The 23,444-nt window shown below is 37.7% G+C and overlaps 1 long non-coding RNA gene across 16 annotated transcripts in view; it reads right to left on the reverse strand.

Moving 5' to 3' along the window:
* The window catches only part of LOC130254448 (uncharacterized), a 235,096-nt gene that overhangs the window by 53,635 nt on the left and 158,017 nt on the right, over window positions 1–23,444 (reverse strand). The window contains exon 10 of one of the 16 annotated variants that reach the window (XR_008840718.1): window positions 3–2,653. The exons of 14 other annotated variants lie outside the window; for them this stretch is intronic. This is a non-coding gene — a long non-coding RNA (uncharacterized LOC130254448). Of the gene's footprint in view, window positions 1–2; window positions 2,654–14,105; window positions 14,181–23,444 lie in introns of those variants that run through there. One more of the 16 variants, XR_008840732.1, reaches the window with a different exon arrangement.

The raw sequence follows: 23,444 nt of genomic DNA on the forward strand, positions 1-23,444 counted from the left end.
AAACCTCAGAATGATCTTGAACTTTAACAGAAATTATCTGATTTGAAAATTCAGCCTACAATACTTTTTTCCCTAGTAGGCTTTAAAAACGTTGCTGTCTTCCAATCAAGAAGAAATAACTGCAACTTCTTACCAGCATTTTAACAGAAGAACCAATGAGATTTTTCACCAGTGCCTCTGCTAATTGCACCTTTTCTGACTGTGATGCATTGACAACAAAGGGAGAGAGAGCCACAGGCTTAAACTGTCTTTTGTTTTTTGATGATCACAGAAAATATCCTCTTAGGATTCAGGAAGAAAAAAAAAATAAATTTGAAAATAACTGTTATATGGGTACACAAAATCTCTGTATTTTTACCAGGACTTAAATGTCCAGTAAAACTCAGCTATATACTCACCTAATATACATAATTCAGTCAAACCAAAAAATTATCAAATAGGGCAGAAAATTATGTAGTTCTGAGCTAGAAAACATCTCCCATTTCATCCCACCACCTCATTCTAGAATTTGATTTTCATATTGTCCAACATGTTTTATATCCCAGAAATAAATTGTCTACAGTGGGTATAATCTACCTCAACCCAAAGTCTAAATTGTCCCATTTGTCATATTAGAAGGACAAAAAATTCTGTAAGCCATGGTGTGTACAATGCATTCATCTGTTCATTTCTATGGTGTTTTTCAAAAATACAACATTTAATAAAGGGAACAGAAATATAATAAGGCAAATATTGAAAGATATACAGCACAATTAATTTGATGCAGATTTTGAAAACGTGCAATTTACCATATCCAGTGATTCACTAAACATAAATCTTTTGTACTTGAAAGTTCTAGAGATGAAATCTCAAATCTGTTGAAGAGAGTGGGAGTTTCCTCTTTGATTTCTAGGGGCCTGCATTTTACTCTAAGCACATTTTCTCTTCTAAAAGAACAATTCACATGGAATTATTTGAGTGGACAAATTGTATTAAAGCAGGTCCATTGTCTGTTTCTGTCTTTAGACATGTACCACATTCTGGAAACCTGAGATGATACCAAAGAGATACTCATTTGAATGAAAGAATTTCTTGACTTTAAGGGGTCAGTGACAAAAAATCAAATCCTCTATTCATACATGCTTATGATAGCCAGGAAATGGATCACTTAGAAAACTTCATCAAATACTGTACTAGAAAATATATAGTTAATTTCAGAAATGAAAATAAGCTGCTTTCTATGAGACTTTTATCATAAGGAATACTTAGGGACTTTATTAGAAAAATATCCTAGAAATAGTTGAATAACTTCTTTGGTCATATCCAACAATCATTCTCACTGACGTATTTCTGAATTCTGTACTTTAGCTTCTTCAACTAGAGAAATAAATGTGAAGGTGATAATCTTTAAATAATTTACTCATTGCATGTATCTAAATTTTTTTTTGCATAAGTGTTTAATCAAATAGGCTGGAGGCACAATTTCACAGTATTAGGCCCTGGCTCAGCTGGGGGCTTAGATATATGTTTTCTGCAAAAAATGTAAGATATGCATACCTGAAAAATAAGAGTATTGCTGTCAGCATCAGTTCTTGCATCTCAAATAAGATGTATTCCCAAACTTTTGTTAAAACCTTTAACAAAGGTTTATGGTTAACTGCTAAAAACCCAAAGTTTGAAGTATGAAGTCTGATGTGAAAAGTACCACTTTGTTTCTTTCAACTTCTCTGAGCAATCTGTGAATTCCTTCATGAGCTTTCCTTTCCTTGGTGACCTGAGATGACTTGAATTAACTATGATGCACTATGTGGAAAACATTGTCTCCAATCTGTCCTTCCCCACTTCTCACTTTTAATTTATTGGCCACCCACCCCTCTTTTTTCTTTTTGTTCTTGCCCAAATTTTCCTATTTCCAGCATATGTTTTAAGATTAAAAAACTCTTGTTTGGCAGACAGTATAAACGCTGTACCTCAACAGATGTTTTTAGTGTCAGTGCAAGAAGCGGCCACACGCTGATGCGGTTCTGCTTGGCACCATTTCTTGTCTGGAGAGACTGACACTGCATGAATATATTCATTTTACTGCTGAGTTCTTTTTTGTCATTTTTTTCCTCCTTTCCACTCTCATGACACTGTGGTAAATTTGGTGTTTCTGTGACTTGTTCACTCTTTGCATATGACTTTGTTTTTAAGTCATCCAAGTCTTGTTTTTGAAGATGCCAATTTGACCCGAATTTACCTTTGAGCACCTCTCTCTTTCCTTTAACTGTGTTACCAGGAATATGTTTTCAGGTTAACTTGTAGCCTTTACCAACTGTTTTCATGTGTCTCAATATCACCATTTCTCTCCAAAACGTATTGCTATGCAGGCACATGTATCAAAATAGTTAGGGCCTCACTAAGTACAATCCACAAGTTCAACAGGTTTTTTTATTTACTCAGCTGGTCGTGTACTTGTATGAAGGAGGCTTTTTTTCAAGCTGTATTTGAAACAGGGGACAGGTTATGTAAGGGCATAATAAAAATATGGCTTTTGTGAAGGCACAAGCATGATCCAAGAGAGACTCTCTAAATCTCCTTCCGTCTCCTAATCTGAATGGATTTTTCTGGCTTTCTGATGACAGGGGAGGTTCTTCTGTGCAAATTCATGCCAGGTAACAGCTGAAAATGAGAACTGGAAAAGTGGACAAGACAAAAAAAAAAAAAAGTGGAGCTAAACATTATGAATTTTGAGTGCTTGCTGACCATAAAAATCTCTTCTGGCTAAGTGTTAGCAAATGGTGCCATATGAGACACCACAACATTTCCCTCAGCTTGCGAAAGGCCATAATTGTGGTGCTCCAGATAATCTCATGTGGTAACTGCTTATAAAAATTGACCCTTTAATGGCAAACCTCTGTCCCATATGTTTTCTTCGTTGTGCCTTTATACAAAAAGTGAAGCACAAGGTACAAGAAAAACAAAGGAAAACCAAGTGATGGGGCAGTTGATTTTCAAAACACAAGAATATCTGTCACATCCACAGCCTCCCTATGAGGATGCCTGATGAACAGCTCTCCAGAGTTCAAAAAAGACTTTTCCAGATGACTCTATCAGCTAGCAACACTGCTCTGCTATCTCCTTTAATACTAATTTGTTGTCTTTGCAACCACTCACAGAAGGAATGTATCCTTTTGGGCCACGTTTGAGAAAATGGAGAACTGGTGTGTAAACCCACTCGAACAGTGAAGGGAAGGGTGTTGTGACCAGTGTTGTCCTTTCCAGTTAAAGCTTCCAGCAGCTAAGCCTACTGCTCAAAGCACAGATCTGTAGTACTGGGCTGGCTTAGAGAATGAGCCCTGCTATGGATCCTTTCAAAAGCAGCATCCAGAAATGGGTACAGTCTTTGTACTCCAAAGAGCTCACCTTCAGCACCTCTCCTTTTTGTAATCATCTGCTGGAGCTGCTTATCTCCTCCCCAAATAGTGGCTATGAGCTGCCTGCTGGGTTTGGGCCCCTATACAGACACTTCTGTCCTTGTGTAGTCCCTTTGGAGCCCATTCCAAAAGCCAGCACATGAGGCTGCTCCACCAGGGCTTTGGAGGAAATGATGCTGCTGTTTGGAAGGGGCTGTGTAGGGAGCACCTCCAAGAGACAGACTCACTGGTCATTTTGCTTTTCACTTGCTAGAGATTCCTGCTGGACTCCCTGGGCCTTCCTCCTCTCTCTCTTTTGTACAAGTAGCTGAAGACAGTAATTCACAAGCTGGGGAGCTCAGCCTGACCTTAGATAGCACTCAGTGAATGATCATACCTCTACTGCAGCTGGCACAAACACACAGGCCTGCGGTGTCAAAGGTACGGCTCATTCTTCCGGCTGCTTTTGTTGCAAACAAATATTTATTTTGGAGAAAGCAGGGGAAATCCAATTCTCTAGTTGTGGTTTCGATTCCTTTTGTCTACAGCATGTTCTGCTAGGGAAGTGATGCACAGCGGTTTCTTTGTCAAATTTGCTTCTGGCTCAGCAAGAAGGTGGGTGGCAGGGCAGTTGGAAGTCATCAAGCACAAGCAAAAATGTTTAGTAACCTTTTGTATAACTCTGCCCTCCAACCACTGCAATGGCCACCTTTCCCTGTTCTTACTGGGGGACAGATCCTGGGAGGGCCTGAGTAACTTTGAATTTGTCTGAGAAATTCCAAGCCTTGAATTGAAGATTCTAAACATAGCATAGAAAATCATGACAAAATATTTTTATACATGATGCAAAAAGGGACACAGCCATAAAACTGGGGTTAAAGTGAAGCAAGTTTCCTAAGGGCAATGGAAAAAGGCAAGCAACAGGACAATAAACACAACCAGGCCAAAATAGCTCCCTTACACTAAGAGTCAAGTCCTGAACTCCTGGGCATCACTTAAGTAGATAGGATCTTTATGAAATATTTATACCCAAATGCAGCAGGAGTCAGATTTTTCTCACCCCAGTAGCAAGCATAGCTGCCTTATTGCCACCAATTATGGAAATGTCAGCATGAAAGGCATATTCAGAAAAAAAATTGCCTCTAGATCCCAGTAGTTGCAACTGGTTACTTGCTAATGACTAACAGTGATGATTAGTGATATTTATTCATGTGGCAGACTTTGAAAGCAAGAAGTAAAGTTTAGCGTCCCTGGCTAATGCTTTCCCAAAAGCAGTATGATGGCCCATTCAATAGTTCTGTTACCATTTTTGACATGCAGATTTTGGAAAGGAAGAGAGTCAACTTACCAGCAAATGTATGTAGTGCAGAAATACAGTCATGTCATGGAAGAAAGTAGGGAAAATATCTGCTTCTTGACCATGCAATTTTTTTCTACAATACTTTCTCTTTCACTCTTTTGTTGAGAGGAAAAAATTATCCTTTGTCTTTCTTTACATCCACTGCAAGCAGAAAATCTATATGCATACTATGAAGAAAATGTCTTACTTTGAAATAAGCTGTTCTTTGATTTCATAGTGATTGCATACATGTATATTGACACAATGTGAGCCCAGAGGAAGGCTGAATATTTACCCCAGAGATGTAATGGAAGTTCTTCATAGCAATAAAAATCGCAATCCTGCCAAGTGCAGCACCATTCCTAGATGCTCCTGGATGGCCAAGGATCTCATGAAATTGAAAAGAGCACCACATGAATGCTCATCATATGACAGGGAAGGTGAAATTTCTCAGCATTACCACCCACTTAGCTGAAGCACTAGTGGCACTCGCTCCAATCATGGGTGAGTCCTGACTGCAGTCTCAAAACAGGCCATGAAAGCCTCTCATCTATGTGAATAATCTGCACACAAAGATGACAACATCCCCAGATCATTAAGATGTTGACAGAAAGAGTCTCAGAAAACACCTGGAATTTGTTATCCTGTCAGAAATCAGAAATAAGAAGAGAAACAAGAAATAAGGTAGAGCTATACTAGCATTCAAAGTGTGGAGGAAAGACATGAATAATTGACAAAATTTAAGCTTCTGACTGAGATGGAATTCTGAGCCAGAAATAAGGGTAGCTCTCGAAAGAGACATCCCATGAAGAATGGATGTGATAGAAAAAGTTTCTCTTACCCTTCCGAAGGAAGCAATATTCAATAATAAACACATCTTTGAAATACATCAATGAGGAATTTGCTGCAGGTTCACAGAGAGGATGTAAGTGAGGATCATACCACCAGTTTCAAGTCTCATGGAGGAGAAAGGTCCTTAAGAAATGGAATTAATTTCATCCTTTCAGAAATTTAACAAATGAAAAAACAAACAAAAAAGTAAATTTACTCAATCAATTATGAAAATTCACTAGTCTTTTCAATAACATCCAGGGTTTGACTTGCTCCTGCAGGAAAAAAGATAACAAAACAGCCACAGAAGCAGAACATGTCAAGCTCATGTCTGAAAGAAGTGTAAGTGTTCATCCTGACACACTCCACTTATTTCTAGGAACCAATTTTAGGCAGCCATCGCTAAAGGCCAAGGACTCCTTTTCTTCTGCTCTCTCTGAAGCCTATCAAAAGACCCAGCAGCAATGCAGAAAGGCATTGTCTCTACTGAAGAATGAGCTCCAGCTTCCAACAGACATTCTGCCCACCCATGGTTGTTTGCATTCATTCCCTCTCATAAAATGCACTTTTTATTCAAAGAGGAGAAACAAAGGAAATTCTGCTGGTACTGAAATCTTGGTTTTGATCTCAGGGCTAATGAGGGAAATGTGCTCTTAACACCTCAAGTTCAGAGAGTTGGTGCAGGAGGCGGATGCCCAAAGGGTTGAGGACACTCACAGGGTCAGTGATGAGGGGCCTGGGTTTGTGTCATGTCCCAGCAGTTGTGACAATGCAGACATTGCTTCAACCACTTGGCACTATCCACAAACATTGTGTTATTCACAGTAGACTTGCTACTGTGACAGGAGTGACACAGTCAACCTGTCAGGACCCAGAGATCTCCTGGGATAAAGGCATAGAACACAATAAGTACCTATTCTCTTTAAATTCTTTTCCTGGAAAATTTAACTGGTGCCTTGATTCTGGGGTTAACAGCCAAAAAAAACAAGCAAGAGTGCAACAAAGTTTTCCAGGGTGTAGGAACATCTTCTCAAGCCCTACCAAATTTTGGTGGATGAAATCTTCTGTTGAAGTAGGATGACACATTCTGACCAAGCATATGTGTTTTTTGAAGACCCAAGCAAGGTCAAAGCAATGCCACTGGCAGAGATATTTCTGAAGATTAGGCTTTCCCATCCTGTAAGGTTGAAAGGTAGATGATTTAGAAAAATCTGGAATATACCTTTCTCCTAAACAATAAAGGCATCTTGCACACCAGTAAGTGGAAGCCAGAAGGAATTATGTCACTCTCTTGAGAAGCTCCAAATAAAAAATGGAGAACTGAGATAAACATGCAGAAGCTGTACACAGCTCCCCAGGGGAAATGAAGTAAAGAATAGTTCAGGGCTTACCAAAAGAAGTCTAACCCATAATCACACACTGATAGCTGTCAAAAAGCAAAGAACTCCAGCAAAATTGTGTCACTGAGAAGGGAAACATTATGAGACTTTTCTCATTATACATATGTGCATAAATCACAAAGCTCACGCGCCAAAACGCTGAAGGAATGAAATATGTGGTCTCAAGTGACAGGGTTTATTCATATGCTCTGTGTGAATGTATATGTTGATTAGCACTCAAAGCCAGGAGATACTTATGCATCTATTCTTATATAGACCATACTTTCTGAATATATATGTTTTTAAAATCTCTACTAGTGGATATTGTAATCCTTCTTTATAAAGGTGTAACAAAAAATCAAATCTGGCCTTAATCCTCATAGAGAATAGAGAAATTTTAATATTCATCCAATGAAAAGAGCAAACAATGGATTTGTAAATTCTAAGAGTCTTAGTTTATATTACTGTGACTTGGAAACTAATTTTTTTTAAATTATGTGATGCTGGAGGTCATGATCCCCCAACCATTGAAGAACTTGTTTATAGTTTGGTGTTTAATAACCAAGTGCATTGAACACTTTCTGGTCTAAATTAAGCAATTCTTGGATCTTTACCAAATTGCAGAATGCTGCACCAGACAAACTCTATCCCAGCTCTGATGATAGTTTAAATTGCTTTATATATTTAAAACATTAATTATTTGACATATTAGAAATTAACTGAAAAAAGTGATTAATTACTAACATGAAGTAAACCCCCAGACAGGTATTAATATTTTTTGGCCAGGCTAATTACAGATTTTTGTTTCATATTTGCTCCTCTCCTTTGCTATCTGACTTTACTTTAGATTTATGGGATATACACAACCAAAGTGTTTTTTAAGCCCTCTTTGTTAATCCATTCCCAGTGTGACTGATAAATGCCAACCCATATAGATGAAGTTATGGTACTGGACTGTGAATGTTCCACTGTGAATGTACTAAATTTAGGCACTTGTATTCCCATTTAGCTACTTGAGTCATTCACATCAATGAAAAAAAGGCCACTTGTTTAGGTGCTTTTAGTTAAGTGACTAAATTGAGACCCCATGTGGCATACATATTAGCTCGTTCCTTAATAGGCTCCCATGAAAGCCAATGGGAATTTAGCCATGGAACTCAAAGGGGACAGACTGCACCCAGCTATTGGATTGTGTAATAGCTTTTATTTTGATGTTAAGTTTTTTGGTACTTTTTCTCAGTAAAAAAGATTAAAAACACAAGTTAATAAATCTTCTAATTAAACCACTTACCAATATTACAACATTAGTGTTGGGATAAGAACAAGCAAAAATAAAGGCAATTATAAAAGAGGAAAAGAAACAAAGGAAGAAAATGCGACAAGTAGGTGGACTCTGGCTTTGTCTGTCACTTTGGCTCCTTGTCTCTCTCCAAGGCGTCTTTTGGGGGACTGGGCTAGGCAGCAGATTTCAAACGTGTTGACAAGCCTGGCAGAGCAGCCATTTCAATTTGTCCCTCAGCAGCAATGCCAGGCAGCTGTAAATGACTCTAACATTCTCTGCTTCATGATGATTCCAGGATTACAGTTAGGTTTTATGCTTTAAGTCCAGCATGGACTCCCTGCTAAGAGGCTCAAACTTCCTTAGACAGTGAGAACTTGCAGTCTACAAGCCACAAGCCTAGCCTCTTTTCCAAGGTTAAAAGGGGCAGAAATCTTTTAAAAGTAGGAAAAGCACTTCAGGAATTAAACAAGAGAAGTGTGAAAGAGATACCACTCATCCACTTTTCTGACAAGGGGATGAATGTTCAGAAATCCCTTCCATAGTTTGGAAGCCTTCCATCATTAATTTGGAGGCACATTACAAGTTTTGTCCTAGTGCAGATGATAGACAGTTCCATACAATATTGGACAATAATAATAATAAATTATATAAAATTTTAACAAAGGGTGGGAACATTTCCCAAAATGCTCCTTTGGTGCTTAAACAGCTGTCTCTCCATAAACTGAATGGTCTCTTCTTTTACTACCTGAGCTCAGGATCAGACTGTGAACGGAACCCACAGTGGAATGGCGTGTCTGGCCAAGTCTTGGACACTGGTGGACAGCACCTGCCCCTCCAGCCCCCTGAGAGGCTATGAGGACTCACACAGGTGTGCTGCTCTCTATCACTTGGGGTGTGACCAGAAACACTCGACACTTCAGCCTCCTCTACCTTATAGCTTGACTGCCCTGCGTTACTAAACCTTGGTTTGCAATGAAGAAACAGAAGGGACTAAAATGACTGAAAAACAGACTACATTTTTTAATATCTTCATACACTAAAAAGGGGGGAGGGGATTTGCCTACATTTTCAGTGTTACAAATCTGCAAAAGGAAAAACGAGACACTGGCTCAAAACCAAAATCTTTTAATTTGTAGTTGTGAATAGTGCACAGCTCACTCTGAACCATCGAAATAAATGAAGTTTTGTCATTGGTTTTGCTGGAAGCTGGCACCAAGACTTCATTTGGTAATTTCAAGTCAGTTTTACAGCTGTGAGCCAATGCACAAAGCATATGGTTTCTGATGCATTACAAGTTAGAGCTGCCTAATGAACATTGTCTTAGAAGACCACTTTCTTTTATGTATAATTTATTGTGTCTTCATCAGTGAAACCAATTCAAAGCACAAATGCAAAGGAAATATATTGGGGGTTGAAGTTAGAACTATGAGAGAATTTACAATAGCAAATATGCAAGACATTTTATCTTTCTGCAGTGCTTCCAATGCAAACCTTGAAAAAATTGAAGAGTCTACCATAAATAAATATTGTCTCCTTTCAGCAGGCTTTGAAAAGCTAAGAAACCTGGGAAAATAAGTATTTCAAATAATTTTTAGTTAAAAAAAGAAAAAAAATCATAAAGCATCATCCTTTTCAGGATTGAATAAAATCAAAACGGATGTTTAGGTCAATAACTCAGGGGGAAAAAAATTGCTGCTCTGGACAGTATCAAGAGAATTAATTTTTTTTCACTGTCACTTTGCTGTCTTCCCAGCAAGTGCCAACACAAAAACCATATCCAAATATTCAAAAACACTAATTGTTCTCAAATACATATGGCTGACTGACAATAAGAAATCCTTTTTTATCTTATTATTATTGTTTCCATGGCCAAATTATTAACTTGAAGTTTGCTACATGTAATTCAGTTTGGGAATAAAATTATCTCTGGATATAATATTTCCAAATTGTTGCCAAACTGGTCACTTAAAGTCATCTCACTGTTTAATCTGAGTAGAATTTAAAATAAACAGAGAGAGTTTTGTGTACATACAAATCTGGGTGGGGAGAGTAATATTTACAGAGTATTTCTTATCCTTCCTAGTTACGCTTCTTGTGTTTGTCTAAGCAGCTTCTTGCCAAACTTAAAATTCATTAATATGGGAAATACTGAGCTCATTGGCTGCAACACCTCCATTTTAGAAATCAGACTACTACTATCCACCACATGTTCTGGCACAGAACCCAGGCTCCTTCTCTCCCTGTTCATTCCACTTCTCCCTCAGCCTCATTAAAGCCCCACAAAATTACCTAAGGAAACGAGAGCTTTAGGAGAGTCGTTTCAAGGATGGTGTCAGATGCTGCTGCCTCATGGCCAGAGGCACTGCAGGGGAGGACAGAGCTCCATGGAGGCCATGAGGGCTCTGACTGGGTGCAGGGATGCTCCCACATGGAAGAGATTACTGAACTGGAGAACGAAGCCAAGCAATTTGTTCATCCTTCGCATGATCATGGATTTCTGCAGCAGTGTACCTTTCAGTTGGGACTGGTCATGTTGTGCTGAAGTTCATGTTATGTAATGCTGATCACTTAGACCACAGATGCTGATTTAAGTGGGCCTTTAGGAGCTGCCTTCTTGTCCCGAGTGATTACAGAACCAAGAGCAAAGTGTACCAGGGGTGAAGTAAATCAAGAACTGAAGGACAGCAGTTCATACAGAGCTCTATATGGACTCTTCATCCCAAACTTCTTGTTTTTCTTCACCATCTGAGCAGATTTTTGATTACTACAGCCAGTGTCCAGGTTTTCTTAGAGTTCTGCCAGAAACAAGAACTGGGGCATGTTTATTTCTGAGGGTAGATCCAAGAAAGGGGATAAGTTCAGCCAGCTAGCAGGCACTAGCATCCAAGGGAATGAAAGAGGACATGGGGGAGGTTCATAAATCCATAGCTTTAAAAACAGAAATGGATTTGTCAGTAATTGTTCCTACAGACATAGAGACTTGGAATGGGAAGGGAGGTTAATGGGGTGAATGCACAGGTGGAAAAGGATTTGAATGTAGACAGAAATAGGGAATTTACAGATGATATCCAGGAAACAGTGGAGGAGAAAGCCTCAAGACAGTCTCAGGAATCTGGTGTGACCCAGAAAGAAAAATCATCAATAGTACTGGAGTAGACTGATCATGGATGGAAAGATCTTGGTACACAGAGATCAGGGAAGATGAGATTGCTGGCTGGGTGGTATCTGGTGGGATACAGGTTTGGGAGATTTGAAGGTTTGAGAACTCAAGTTGAGGTAGCAGAGGATCCTTGTGCACTTTCCCAGTTTGGCATTAAGGATGTAACAACAGCATGATGCTTTTGACATAGTAAAAACACTGCCACCCCTACTGATACCTAGTATTTTCCCCCTTCCTTCCCTTCCCAATGAGGGAGCAAGCACATTTTCTCAAGGCTTTTTTTCACAGATGGAAATAAAAGAGCTCTAAATCACAGTAATAAGCAGAGCATCTAGAAATATGGAAAACCACTGAATATTTCCACAGAGCTGAACTGTGCCTGAGGAGGGTTATGAACCACTAAAAGGAAAATGGTCAGCATTGCAGTCATGCTCTTTACTTTCAGTGGAGATGAGGCATTCTAACAGAAAAATATGGAAGACCCACAACATCCTGAAACTATGTTGAAATGCACCTTCTCACATTAGGGAAATACTGAAAGGTTCAGGTGAGGGAGAGTTAGTCTGGGGAATTTGTCATTCAGGGGCTACCCAAGTTCCCAATGCCAGACAATACATGGGATAAAAACTGCAGAATACCATTACTATGAGAGCTATAATTTATCCTGTATAAGTGTTAAACCACAAGGCACCTGGTAGGGGGAAAATAACACCTTAGGCAAGAAGAGGGCAGTTTGCTCTGCAGAAAAGTTGCAGGCAGCTGCTTGACTTGAAAGAGGCTCTCAGAGGAAGAGCTTCCTTCTCAAGGCAAAGGAAGGGAGTGGATGGACATCTCTGGGCTGGGAGGTCACATATGGCACAGGTTGTGAGAGATTGCCTGCAGCCTGAGGGAGTGTGGATGCTGCAGGAGGAGCCAAGCACGTGCTTGCACTGGAAGGGTGGAAGGTAATGAGGCTGCTGGCCTGTGGTGCAAAGGTGCAATCCATGGGTTTCCAGGTGGGACAGGACAGGTGAGTTGTGCTGATCTGCAGGAGCTTGGGAACACATCTCTTTGGTTCACACCAAATTCTAGTTCTGTTTATGCAACTGAACCACCTGACTTCTGATATCAGCTCTGGCCAAACACAGCAACCTTTGAGCCCTGGCTGCTAAACATGACCGTGAGGGCTTGGTGCAATCCAAAAAAGTAACAGGGCATGCTTGCTATAAGCATCATGTTCTGCCAACTTCTTGTACACTGGTGTCATTTCAGCATGGTGGGTGGTGGGAATTCAGTGAAACTTTTGGAATTAGAGATGTATGAATGCAGAAATAAATCTGTTTCTCTTCTTTTTGTTCTCATCATTTTCAGCTAGATATAGATCTGTCTAGACAGAGTGAAGCTATATTAATAACTCCATTATTATTACTATAGCTAACAAAACATTCTAAGTGCTTTAAAAATAGTTCTCATTAGTGGGAAGAAATTTCATGTCCAAGATCTGGCTGAGCTGTCCTTCTCTTGAGTAAAGGAAGGCAATGACTGTCCTCCCACTCCTCCCTGGATGTATCCTAGGAAAGCCTTTAGGGTTTGTGTTACCCCTGCACCAGTAAGTATTAACAGCTTCCTCTTATAGCAGCTGGGCTTTTATTGTCAGTGTTCATTTTCAGGACAATTTTGCATTGTTTATTTTATTTTGCTTCAGCTGAAAAAGCAAATGGCTGTCAGATTCCAGAACAAAACTAACAGTGGTGAGGGATTCTGAAAATACTACACAGGAATCCATTTCTATCAAATCTAGGAAAGCAGCATTTTATAGCCTACTTTTAGGATCTTGTGAAACATGCTCAATTCACATACAGACAGCCTGGACAAAGGGTATTACCTAAAGTTTAAATTTTGGTGGTGAAAGGTCAGCTGTTGTACGTTCCCTTGGAATAGCCTGCCTAAACATTCAGGTTGAACATCCAGTTTTTAAGAAAGCTGCATCGCTTTTACCAAAGCAAAAAAATCAAAGAACAATAATTTCTTTTCATAGTTGCAATAGTTTGCATTTAAACGGGTTTGTTTTAATCCAAAATAAGAGAACAGAAACTTGGATGTAATGTGAAACAAACTGATTTATGCTCAGATGTAATTGCAAAATCCACATTTGCCTTCATTCTCCATTCTTTCTCTACTATAGCTTCATGAAGCTTAACTTGCAGTGTAAAAACTCCAAAAGTACCTATTTTTCAGAAGCTGCAGGTGAGAGAAATGTCAGCCATATAAACAATCCATGCAGCATGAACTGAAATTTTCTGACTTTAGCTATTTTTTCTAGTGGAAAATAATACATTTAATTATTAATTCCAGCTCGAAGACTGCAATAATCTTTCATTGAATAGAAGATCTGCCCCAGGAATCCAGAATTTAATCTCTGAGTAGTGGTATTGTTTAATTCTAGTGAACTATATAGAAACTTATAGAAACTTCTTATGCAAAGAGGGTCTTCTGCACTAGTAATGCTACATGTTCAAGCATTAAGTCAGAAATTCAAAAGGAGCTTGGTGTAGATTCTTCTGGTAGTATGTCCTGTGAGATGGACAAAAATGACACCATTCAGAATGTCTTTGATACTTTGCTCTGGGTATTTTACACATATTCCCAAGCCAAGTGTCAGAGGTAGGTACCTAAACTAGCTGCTTGTGACACCTTCTGTAACTGGTTAAGAGAGACACATTCCTCCAGCAGAAGAAAGGGTCAATGAACATGAGTTAGATTTTTGGATTTAATTCCTCCAGGAAAAACTTTTCCCACTTGACTCTTCAGGGAGAGTTTGGTACATACTTTCAACCTCCCAAAGTAAACGACGTCCTTAAGAGGTTTGGAGCTGAAACAAGTGATATCACTCCTCCAAAATATTGCCATTCCCAACGACTTGAGGTTTTCTGCCTCATGCTGCTACATTTTCTGTCAGCCCACTCTGCAGGGGCATGTCTCTACTATACTGAGTCTCCAGCAAGCATTGTAACACTTTATCTCAGGCTAATACCATGCTGATATTAGAAGCATGTCTCTGAGTTTCAGTTCATGTTCAGTGGTTAGCTGTGGAAGTCAACAGAGATTTCTGATGTCTATTTGAACACTTTGCTAAATCCCGAGGACGAACGAGACAAAGCTGATAGAAAGTGAATTTAGAAACACAGCCAGTTATGAAAAGTCATGCTCAGCAATGATACAACTACTTCAAGACAAAGAGAAAAATCTATGCTTTTGCAACTGTTTTGGACCCTTGCCCTGAGCTGTTTGTTTCAAAGTTGTGTGGTTGGTTACACAAAGTGCTGCTGAGCTGAGGAGCAGCAAACCCAGAGTCTGTTGGATTCTGAGCTATTGCTGACACAGTTAACAATCCAGCTTCACCTGGGCAGCTCAAAGTGCCATTTCCAAAGACCATCCTTTAATACAGCCTTGTTTTGGTGGTTTTGTTACACTTTTCCTGTTTATTTATTATTCCTAAAAAGTGCCATGGCACTGAAAAATTGATACTGTGATGGAAATAAGGCTCAGGTCATTTTTCTGTATGAGACTAACCTTCCCTACCCTAAGTAAAAATGCATCAAATATTAAATGTTCACTTAAGGAAACTGCTATATTTATAATGGCACAGGCTATATTTTTGAAACAAAATGTTAATATTTTCTAAATTAAATTTTTTTAAAAAGAGAAATACAATTTATCAAAAATACACTTTTAATTGATGTCTCAGTCCAATAATTTTATGGTTTGCTTATTTTTCAGTTACAGGAAGCTCATTAATGACCTCTAAATCATCAGAAATTATACAATGCAGACTTTTCAGACAGAAAAGATTCTGCCCAGATGCATTTTTACACATAGTAAATTTACACATAGTCTCTGAAGGAACAATAATGTGCTGCAATATATAGAAGTAAATTGCAAATTAACAACTCAGTTTTCAAAATGAAAGGTAAAAGCACAGGAAAGCTGCTCTAAAGGACACCTGTCACTTTAGAAAATGTGTAATTAAAAACGCAATTTTTGTACCATAGCAACATTCAAGAAATCTACCAGGAGAGTGTTTTCAATCAAGGCATTCATTTCTGTCCACAGCTGTTCTGCATTTAGTTTTTTAGTTCCCATTACTCCTATCTGTTTGTCCAGGGCTAATTCAAACTGAGAAAGAGCTATATGTCACTCACTAAGCAAGAGTATAATTAAAAGTCTTACTACTACAGCTGGTTTGAAACATTTGAGAGCTTGGGAATTGCAAGGAACTCATATTAAAAATAAAAAGCATGTAATCACAGCCTCCTGTGAAGTTTAATAAGAAAAAGTAATTTCATGATTGCAGTTGGTTTGAATTGAAGCACATTTCTCTAATTATGTATATCATGTATATCCACATAAAGACTAGAATCTGTCCTATATAATCAGGGTGATTTAAAATATTCCTGAATTTCAGGGTTATAATTAATCTGGGAGAACTATTTACTAATCATGACATCATTTCATACCATGGTGTAAGATAGAGCTTTCCTAAAGATGTATCCCAGTCACACACTTAAGTTATCCATTTTTGCACCGTGTCCAGACTTCTGGGTAGATGCAGGGAAATACACTCAGGTTGTAGCAGTTTCTTTTTTAAAAACTGAGCAAGTAAACCACATGGTTCATTGTTTGGCATGCCACTGCTGAGGATGCCTACACATTACTCTGTTCTTCACTGTACTACTCTTTCTGGAAAAGTCATTCCAGACTGATGTCAGTTTGGATATATGAAGGCTGCAGACTTGTTCTAATTATAGTACTGAAACAAGTTTTGTTAGTGCCAATACTTTATAAATTTCATTCAAATTCACAGCAATTTTTGCTTACTTTTGAGCAAAATCAGTTCTGTCAGTTTTTGTCGTATTAGAAGAACTATACTTTCTCTTATACTCCTTGCACCAGAATGCTTCAGATAAAGCTGATACTAGAAACATCAAATGTAGCTATTTTGTAGATCACAGCAATGACTCAAGAAGCAACCTGAGACTCAACCTCACCAGCTTTATATTTCTAAACTAGAACCATTCTATATCAACATGCTTATACTAGCAGCTCTTAGAGTGTTGCTTTTTGTAGCAGGACTTTTGCAGATTAGGACAAGTTTGATATTTCTTTAAAAAAGTTTCAATTAAGAATGTTTGCATTATGCAAATGCACTTCAAAATGTATTTGTTAAAAAACCCATCAAGTTTTCTGTCTCCTTCATCTCTCAATTAAAAGATTTCTGGAAATAAAAAAAAAAAACACAAAAAAACCCTGATTCTACAAAGTTCCAATTGCCTCCTGCAAAAGCAAAACCAAAGGAAGGTAATCATGGTCAGTGCCTCTATAAACAGACTGACCTGCCAAATCAAGAGAAATACTGAGAAATATTGAGAAATCAAAAACATAAAAGAGCTAGTGGAAAACCTGGTTTATATTTAGCAGAAACACTTTTAAGACTTTGAGTTAAACTTTGGAACTGAGAGAGTAAGTGAAAATGTTTCTTTTATGCCAGCATGAAGGGTATATAGTTGAAATAATTTCTTCTGTCCAGAAGAGGGGACATAGAGTTCCTAAAAGAAGCCAGGAGCATTCATTATGCACTAATTTGGATCATGGAAACTATTCTGAATGATACACTAACAACAGGAATGTTACATACCTTGACATTTTGGTTTACTTTGGGTGAGGGTACAAAGGATTCAGGCCTGTATTTACTATACACTTGATCAGAACTTCTGAATATTTCTCTGATCACAAGGTTTCCAATCTGATGCCTTATTCAGTGCTGTTTCAAAGTGCACAATGTCATTTTAATCAGTTGGGAACTGCTTAATTCACCTTCTAGTAATACCATTAAAATTTATTTCATTATTCATATTGGAATTATATGGTTGATTCACAGAATATGTTTTGCACTCATTTTGCTTTCTGTATCTTTGGAAATGAAGTCCTAGATGTTTTCCTATTCTTAGGATTTCATTTCAGTCCACACTAGCATTTCACATTTCAGTGAGGAAAATATTTCTTAGCACAAGTGAAAGCACAAGATATTAATTTTTAGTATATTTCATGCTTTCTCTGCATCAGTTCAGGTAGCTGCTAAGCCAAATACTATATAAATCTAGTGGTCTGAATTTACAAAGAGCTCTATTCAATGAAACAGCAGAATACCCTTTTGGCTTGCCCATCTGGATACATCTGTACAGAGACATCTGGAAAAATGGCCTAATTTCACATTGTAAAAGAAATGCAGACAAGTAAGCCCTTCCCCTGTTTTCCTTTACTTACTGAGAATTGTATAGTGTAGACAACTATCACCTACAAGAATATCATTCCACACACTGTTGGTGTTATTTTAAATACTTTTCTGATTTAAGAATTTTTTCACCTACACCTGACATACACCTGTTGTTATTTTGGCATTTCTAAAGACTTATCTCCTCCAAAATCAAGGGGAGCCTCTTAGGTCAATTTTTAGTGTATAATTTTGTATTTATTTGCAGATACAGAAAATAGACCTGCTATGTGTTTGTTTCCTCTCAAGCTGTTTTAGGCTAATTCTTTTCTCACCATGGGGCCACTCTGTCTTTATTTAACTTGGTTATATTTAAATTTTGTCCTGTAACCTTTGCATTTTTTTTTTTTTTTTCTTAATAGAAAAAAGATGATGCACTATTAATGTGGCTAAATTTTCCATTTAAACAATTCTAACTTGGTGTGCTTCACTACCTAATATATTTGAGATTGCCTAAGTTTTTCCCCCCATCAAGAGCAAAGAGAAACATATTGGTAAAATGAGCAACTTAAAGATGACAAGCTTAGTGTCAGTATTCTGCTCAGCATGTAAAGTTGGCAGCTGCTCAACACTTATTCCAGTTTCATAATGATGGACACTGGAAAATGCAGTATTTTTCTCTCTCAGCCTTTCCTAATTCACTCCATATGTAAGGAGAACTTACCTCATGCACCCAGATTTCTAGCATCCCTCTCCCCAAGTAGGGGCAGGGTCTCCAAAGCAAATAAATAAATAATAAATAAATAAATAAATAAAAATGACCTTGGTGGTTTGTGGTTTTTATACACAGTCTCAGTCACATATACTCAGAACCACTAAAAATCACCAACTCCCAAGAGAGCCAAGATTTAATTTGGATCACACGTTACAGGCCAGACTAGAGAGTATCTTTACAATAACAATATTTACTTATATTCATCAACAGATGGTAAAACAGCATAGGGAGAAATGCTGGATGAAAACTGAGCAGATTTTCACAGAACTAATGGCCACACAAGCTACAGATCATCGATAAAAAGCAAATCAGATATGGATAGAATATTTAATTCCTGTCTAAGTTGAATTTTCAAATTACATTATAGATCATAAATTTATTCCTTATGTGTCTAACTCAAAACTGAAAGTCAAGTTTGCCCTATTACTCTCTGGATTTTTGCCAATGCCCATTTACTACACAAGACAGAAATCAGAAACAGCACTAGGATGAGATTTGACATACGCATTTGAAACCAGAACTTTTTACAGTTGTTTCCAAAAAGTTGACTTCACCTGCCATAGCTACACGTGGCCTTGTGTAGAATTAAGAGAGAAGAACACAAATGTCAAAGCATAACTTCCACAATTACTTATCTGACTTTTTATATAGATCACTCTTCTTTGGAATACATGGAAAATTAATATAATTTCTACTTTGGCTCATTTCCTACTTGCTAAAATAAGTATTATCACAAATTAATGTATTTTTTAATCCCTTTTCAAGAAGGCTGGTTTACACTGAGTTTTTCTCCTTTATTATACCCATGTCATTTCTTCATATCTCAGTGTATAATCCAGCAGTTCAAACTGGGCTTCCACTGAAATTTCACTTTATAAACTATCTGCCTTGAGTTAAAAAAATAAAAGTAACTCTACTGCCACACATACATACTTTGCAAAATAGTGCCATGAAGAAAAGCATTCTTTTGTAACATAGATTGTCTTGATTTCTAACAGTGTAACATAGCTCTCTGTCACTGCCAGGAAGATAGATGAAGTCTGATGCTCCCCAAAAAAAGGTAAAGGAATAACTCAGAAAGGACAACTGCTTATGTTGCTTGGAGAGAAAGCCTGCAAGAACTGGTGGTACAGGATCCACTGTTCAGATAAAGGGCAATTTGCTCATTAAATTACATCAGATACCATTCAAGTTAAATGCAGTCGGCAAAAGTGACCTGGAATTATTATTATGTATGTTGCAGAAACCTTAGACATCAATCACATGCTGGAAAATTGTCAAGTGGCAATAATACTGGTGCATAAACTTCTAACGTTTTTTTTATTTTCTAGCATTTCTTCATCCATATCCCTCAGACATAGAAGGTAGACTGCTCAAAGGGTGGCAGAGGACTTAGTGAAACCAGATGATCTTGCTAAAGAAACCAAATTTTTATGTCTTTTACTTGCTGAAATATAATACATAAAACTGGGGTTTTTTCTGACATCAACTATAACAGTAATCTTGTTCATGACTCATCTGCCTATCCTAACCATGCTACAAAAAGACAATCTGGTTCTTTTGAATCAATGTTCCTTAGGACAATTTACTACAGATGTGGAAGGAAACCTCAGCCCAGCATGAAAACAAAGACTTGTTTAATAATTATTTTAAGCATTCATGTGAAAATATAGAGTGAATATCTGTTTGTACAGCATGCAAAACTTTACTTGTGAGATATGCAAATGTTTCAATACATGTTCTGTTTCTGATCAACTGCTCATTGAAATTATGAAGTAGTGAAAAAATGCATTTTAAAAAAGAGTAGCAGAGGAAGATTGCTGTGGTCACTTTTGGAAGTTAAGGTGTGTGTGTGTTTACCTGGCAGTTTACCAGGGTGGAGAGGAAACACTGCTGCTGGCAGCAAACTAAGAGTCCAGTTGCACAGTTTAGATGCAGCAGCAGTTCTGGATAAGTTAACTTCAATAATTTTTGTAACTATGCTGTAGATATACCATATTTAAAAGTGAATTGTAAAAAAGAAATGGAGAGTAAAAACCTTGTGTGCTGTAATCCCTGAACCACTATATGTAAAAAATCCAATGATGCATAAACAAAGACACACTTGTCCATCTTATCTTCCAAGGCTGTGAGCAAGACTATCTGGTTATGTACACTGGGTGTTCTAGCCAGAATAATAATTTAGAGGTTCTTCCTTGCTGGTTTGTTGGGTTTTTTTCCCATAACTAGTCAGTTTTCCTGATATTATATTGGTTAGCTATCACCTGTGGAAGCTTTTAATTATTAAAATACATTTTTTAAAAAGCATTGGTATCTACACTGTCATAATATTCATCTTTCTTTCTGCTGTAAAACAAGTGTTATTTAGTTACATCTTTTATCTGGAGCCATCCCAAAAATATATTGCTGGTCCTAAGCAGTACTCTCCTACCCTGGAAAATTAGCAGGTACCAGCCTCTAAACAAGCAAAATAAGGCACATTCACAATAATATGCAATTTTGGACTAGAACACTGTGCCCCAGGTGAAGATGACATATTTTCAATAGAAAACTAGACAAGTTCATGGAAGAGAAATCCACTGAGGCAAAGACATCTCAAACCCACATCATTATTTCTGGTTCAAGAAGTCCCTGACTTTTAAAGTGAGGCAGAGCTGGGAAGCTGTTCTCAGGAAGTATCAGTGCCTGCTTCCCTGCCCTTCCATGGCTCTGTAAACACCAGTTTTTATGACAGGCAGGAACAGGATGGAGTGTGAGCACCCGTGTAAACCTCTCCAGTGTAAACACTCGGGAGCACGCGCAGGTCAGTGCTCGCTTCAGTGAAAACTCTAATGGATTGCTAACAGAAAGCAACCTTTTGAGATTTATTGTGGACAGTAGCTGCTCAAAGCTGTAAATTAGAAAATAAGCTTTTCTGGCAGAAGACAGCATTTTTGTTATGTGTTTGTATGGTGCCCACAAAGAGTTCACATTATGAGGACAATAGGTTTACTGGGACAGTAAGTTCTGAACATTTCCAGTCACAGCTTCACTTAAAGGGCATCATGACCTCTCTCTGTAACACTTCTGGGATTATGTGACTATTCCTAGTTCCTGTGCCTTTTATATTTCTGTGACTATAACCCCAAGCAGGAATTACAAGCCCATATTTAGGGATTAGTGTCCATGCTGCTACTATAATATAAGAAATACAAAGCCCCAAAAGACTAGTTTGCTAGCAAACAGAAATAAACTTCTTAGAGACTGAATAATTCTCTCCCATAAAATGTCTGCCATCATCTTTTCAAAGAAAATGAAACAATAGACTAAACAAAGACAAGAGTTAACCAGAGTGTTTTTCATTCTTTAAAAGAACAAGAAGTGTAGCCATAGATTCTTGCCAGCTTCTGTTGCCATTTAAATAGTACCAAAGATACAAGTATTTGGAAAAGGAAGGCTGAATATGAACCTGCCAAGATGCAACAACAACTCTCTTATCTGTGGTACAATAATATGAACAAATTAGTACAATAAAAATAGTTTATAAGGGCAAAAATATCAACTTGCCATAACAGTTAAGCTTTTTCTCCCTTTAAAATTTTCTAGTAAACAAAATATAAAGATGTTAAGAGTTATTCTTTTCCTATTTTCTTTTGTACATCTGTTATCTTCTTGCAGCCAATTTTTTACAGAAAAGTTGATGTTTTGTTGAAGCAAATCCAGTAGCTGTACAGCTGTGCTGCTGTGCAGAACAGCAACTCATTACTCACCATCCTGAGAACCATGCAAAACTTGGGAAAAATAATTGGCTCTGAATTTCAAGGTTCTCCATATTTTCTAGAGATCAAGGGGTAAAATACAGAAGTTTTATAGTACATCATCTAGTCCTGCCATGAATGCAAGGTAGGTTCTTCCAACTTTCACCATGGAGAAGTGACTTTTCATTTAGTTTGCATTTTCTGCTTGGCAATAGCTTGGTATGAACAACCCAAATGCCATAGCTGACATATTGCTAGTTGACATTCTAGCTTATGTCATTCCTACACACTCACCTCCAGGAAAGAAATATGGAGGTTACCCATTTTTAACACCAAAATGGAGCAATTTTGGAGGTTTTTTTAACTTTATAGTCAACCAATAAAAACAGCTCTTTTGACCAGCTCTTTTTAATTTTACTAATAATGGTCCATATATCAAGTAAATTTTTCATTATATGGTAGAATGGTTATATATATCCCCAATATCTAAATCTGAATTTTTACCTATACAGCTCCAACTAAATCTAAAATAATAACATTTTCTAGCATCCCCTCCCATGGATGATAAAAATTTTTGATAATTCATGCTCAAAAATTTGTATTCCTGCTGGGTAAATTTTCCTTTTCTTGACCAGTTTTTCTCTGTGTATTTCACTGCTGTACTGGTCCAAGTAATGTTCACTGGTGAAAAAATGTGTGCGCCCTATGGATATTGAAAAGGCTCCCCTATTTATGGCAAATGTATTTCTACTCCTCTAGAGGAAGAAGTTTTTCATAAGTGTTTAGATATGCAAATATGGACAATTTATTGCTACTGCTCAGGAATTCTAGGAATGCAGTATCAATGGACACATTCATATCTGCTAGAGTATGGAATGAGTTTTATTTGGTTACTGGTTCAGCTGGTTAAGAGTTAAGGATTTCTACTTTCTTACTCCCCAACAATCTTTGAGCATTGAAAACTTTCCTGACATGAAGTTTCAATGTACTGCTGTGCAAAAATTCTCTGGGTTATCTCATGCTTCTGTTTATTAAAGAGGCCTCAGATGGGTTTTAATGATCATCCTTTTGTTCTGTATATGAAACCAATGTTCTTTTCTAAAGAAAATGACACTGTGGAGTTGAGGTATGTTCCAGTTAGTGCTAAATTAGAACCAAAGTATTAAAAAATGTCTGAGTGTTCCTGCCCTCAAGTGTTGGCAAACTCTGTAGAATATTTTTATAGCTTGCTCATGTAGAGTGTTTCTGTAGGAGAAGATGTATAAACCAGCATTATATCAGGTTTAAAGGGCAGTAGGAAGAAGACATGGTTAATGA

This window comes from Oenanthe melanoleuca, chromosome 5 (assembly GCF_029582105.1).
Source record: "Oenanthe melanoleuca isolate GR-GAL-2019-014 chromosome 5, OMel1.0, whole genome shotgun sequence".
Classification (NCBI taxonomy): Eukaryota; Metazoa; Chordata; class Aves; order Passeriformes; family Muscicapidae; genus Oenanthe; species Oenanthe melanoleuca.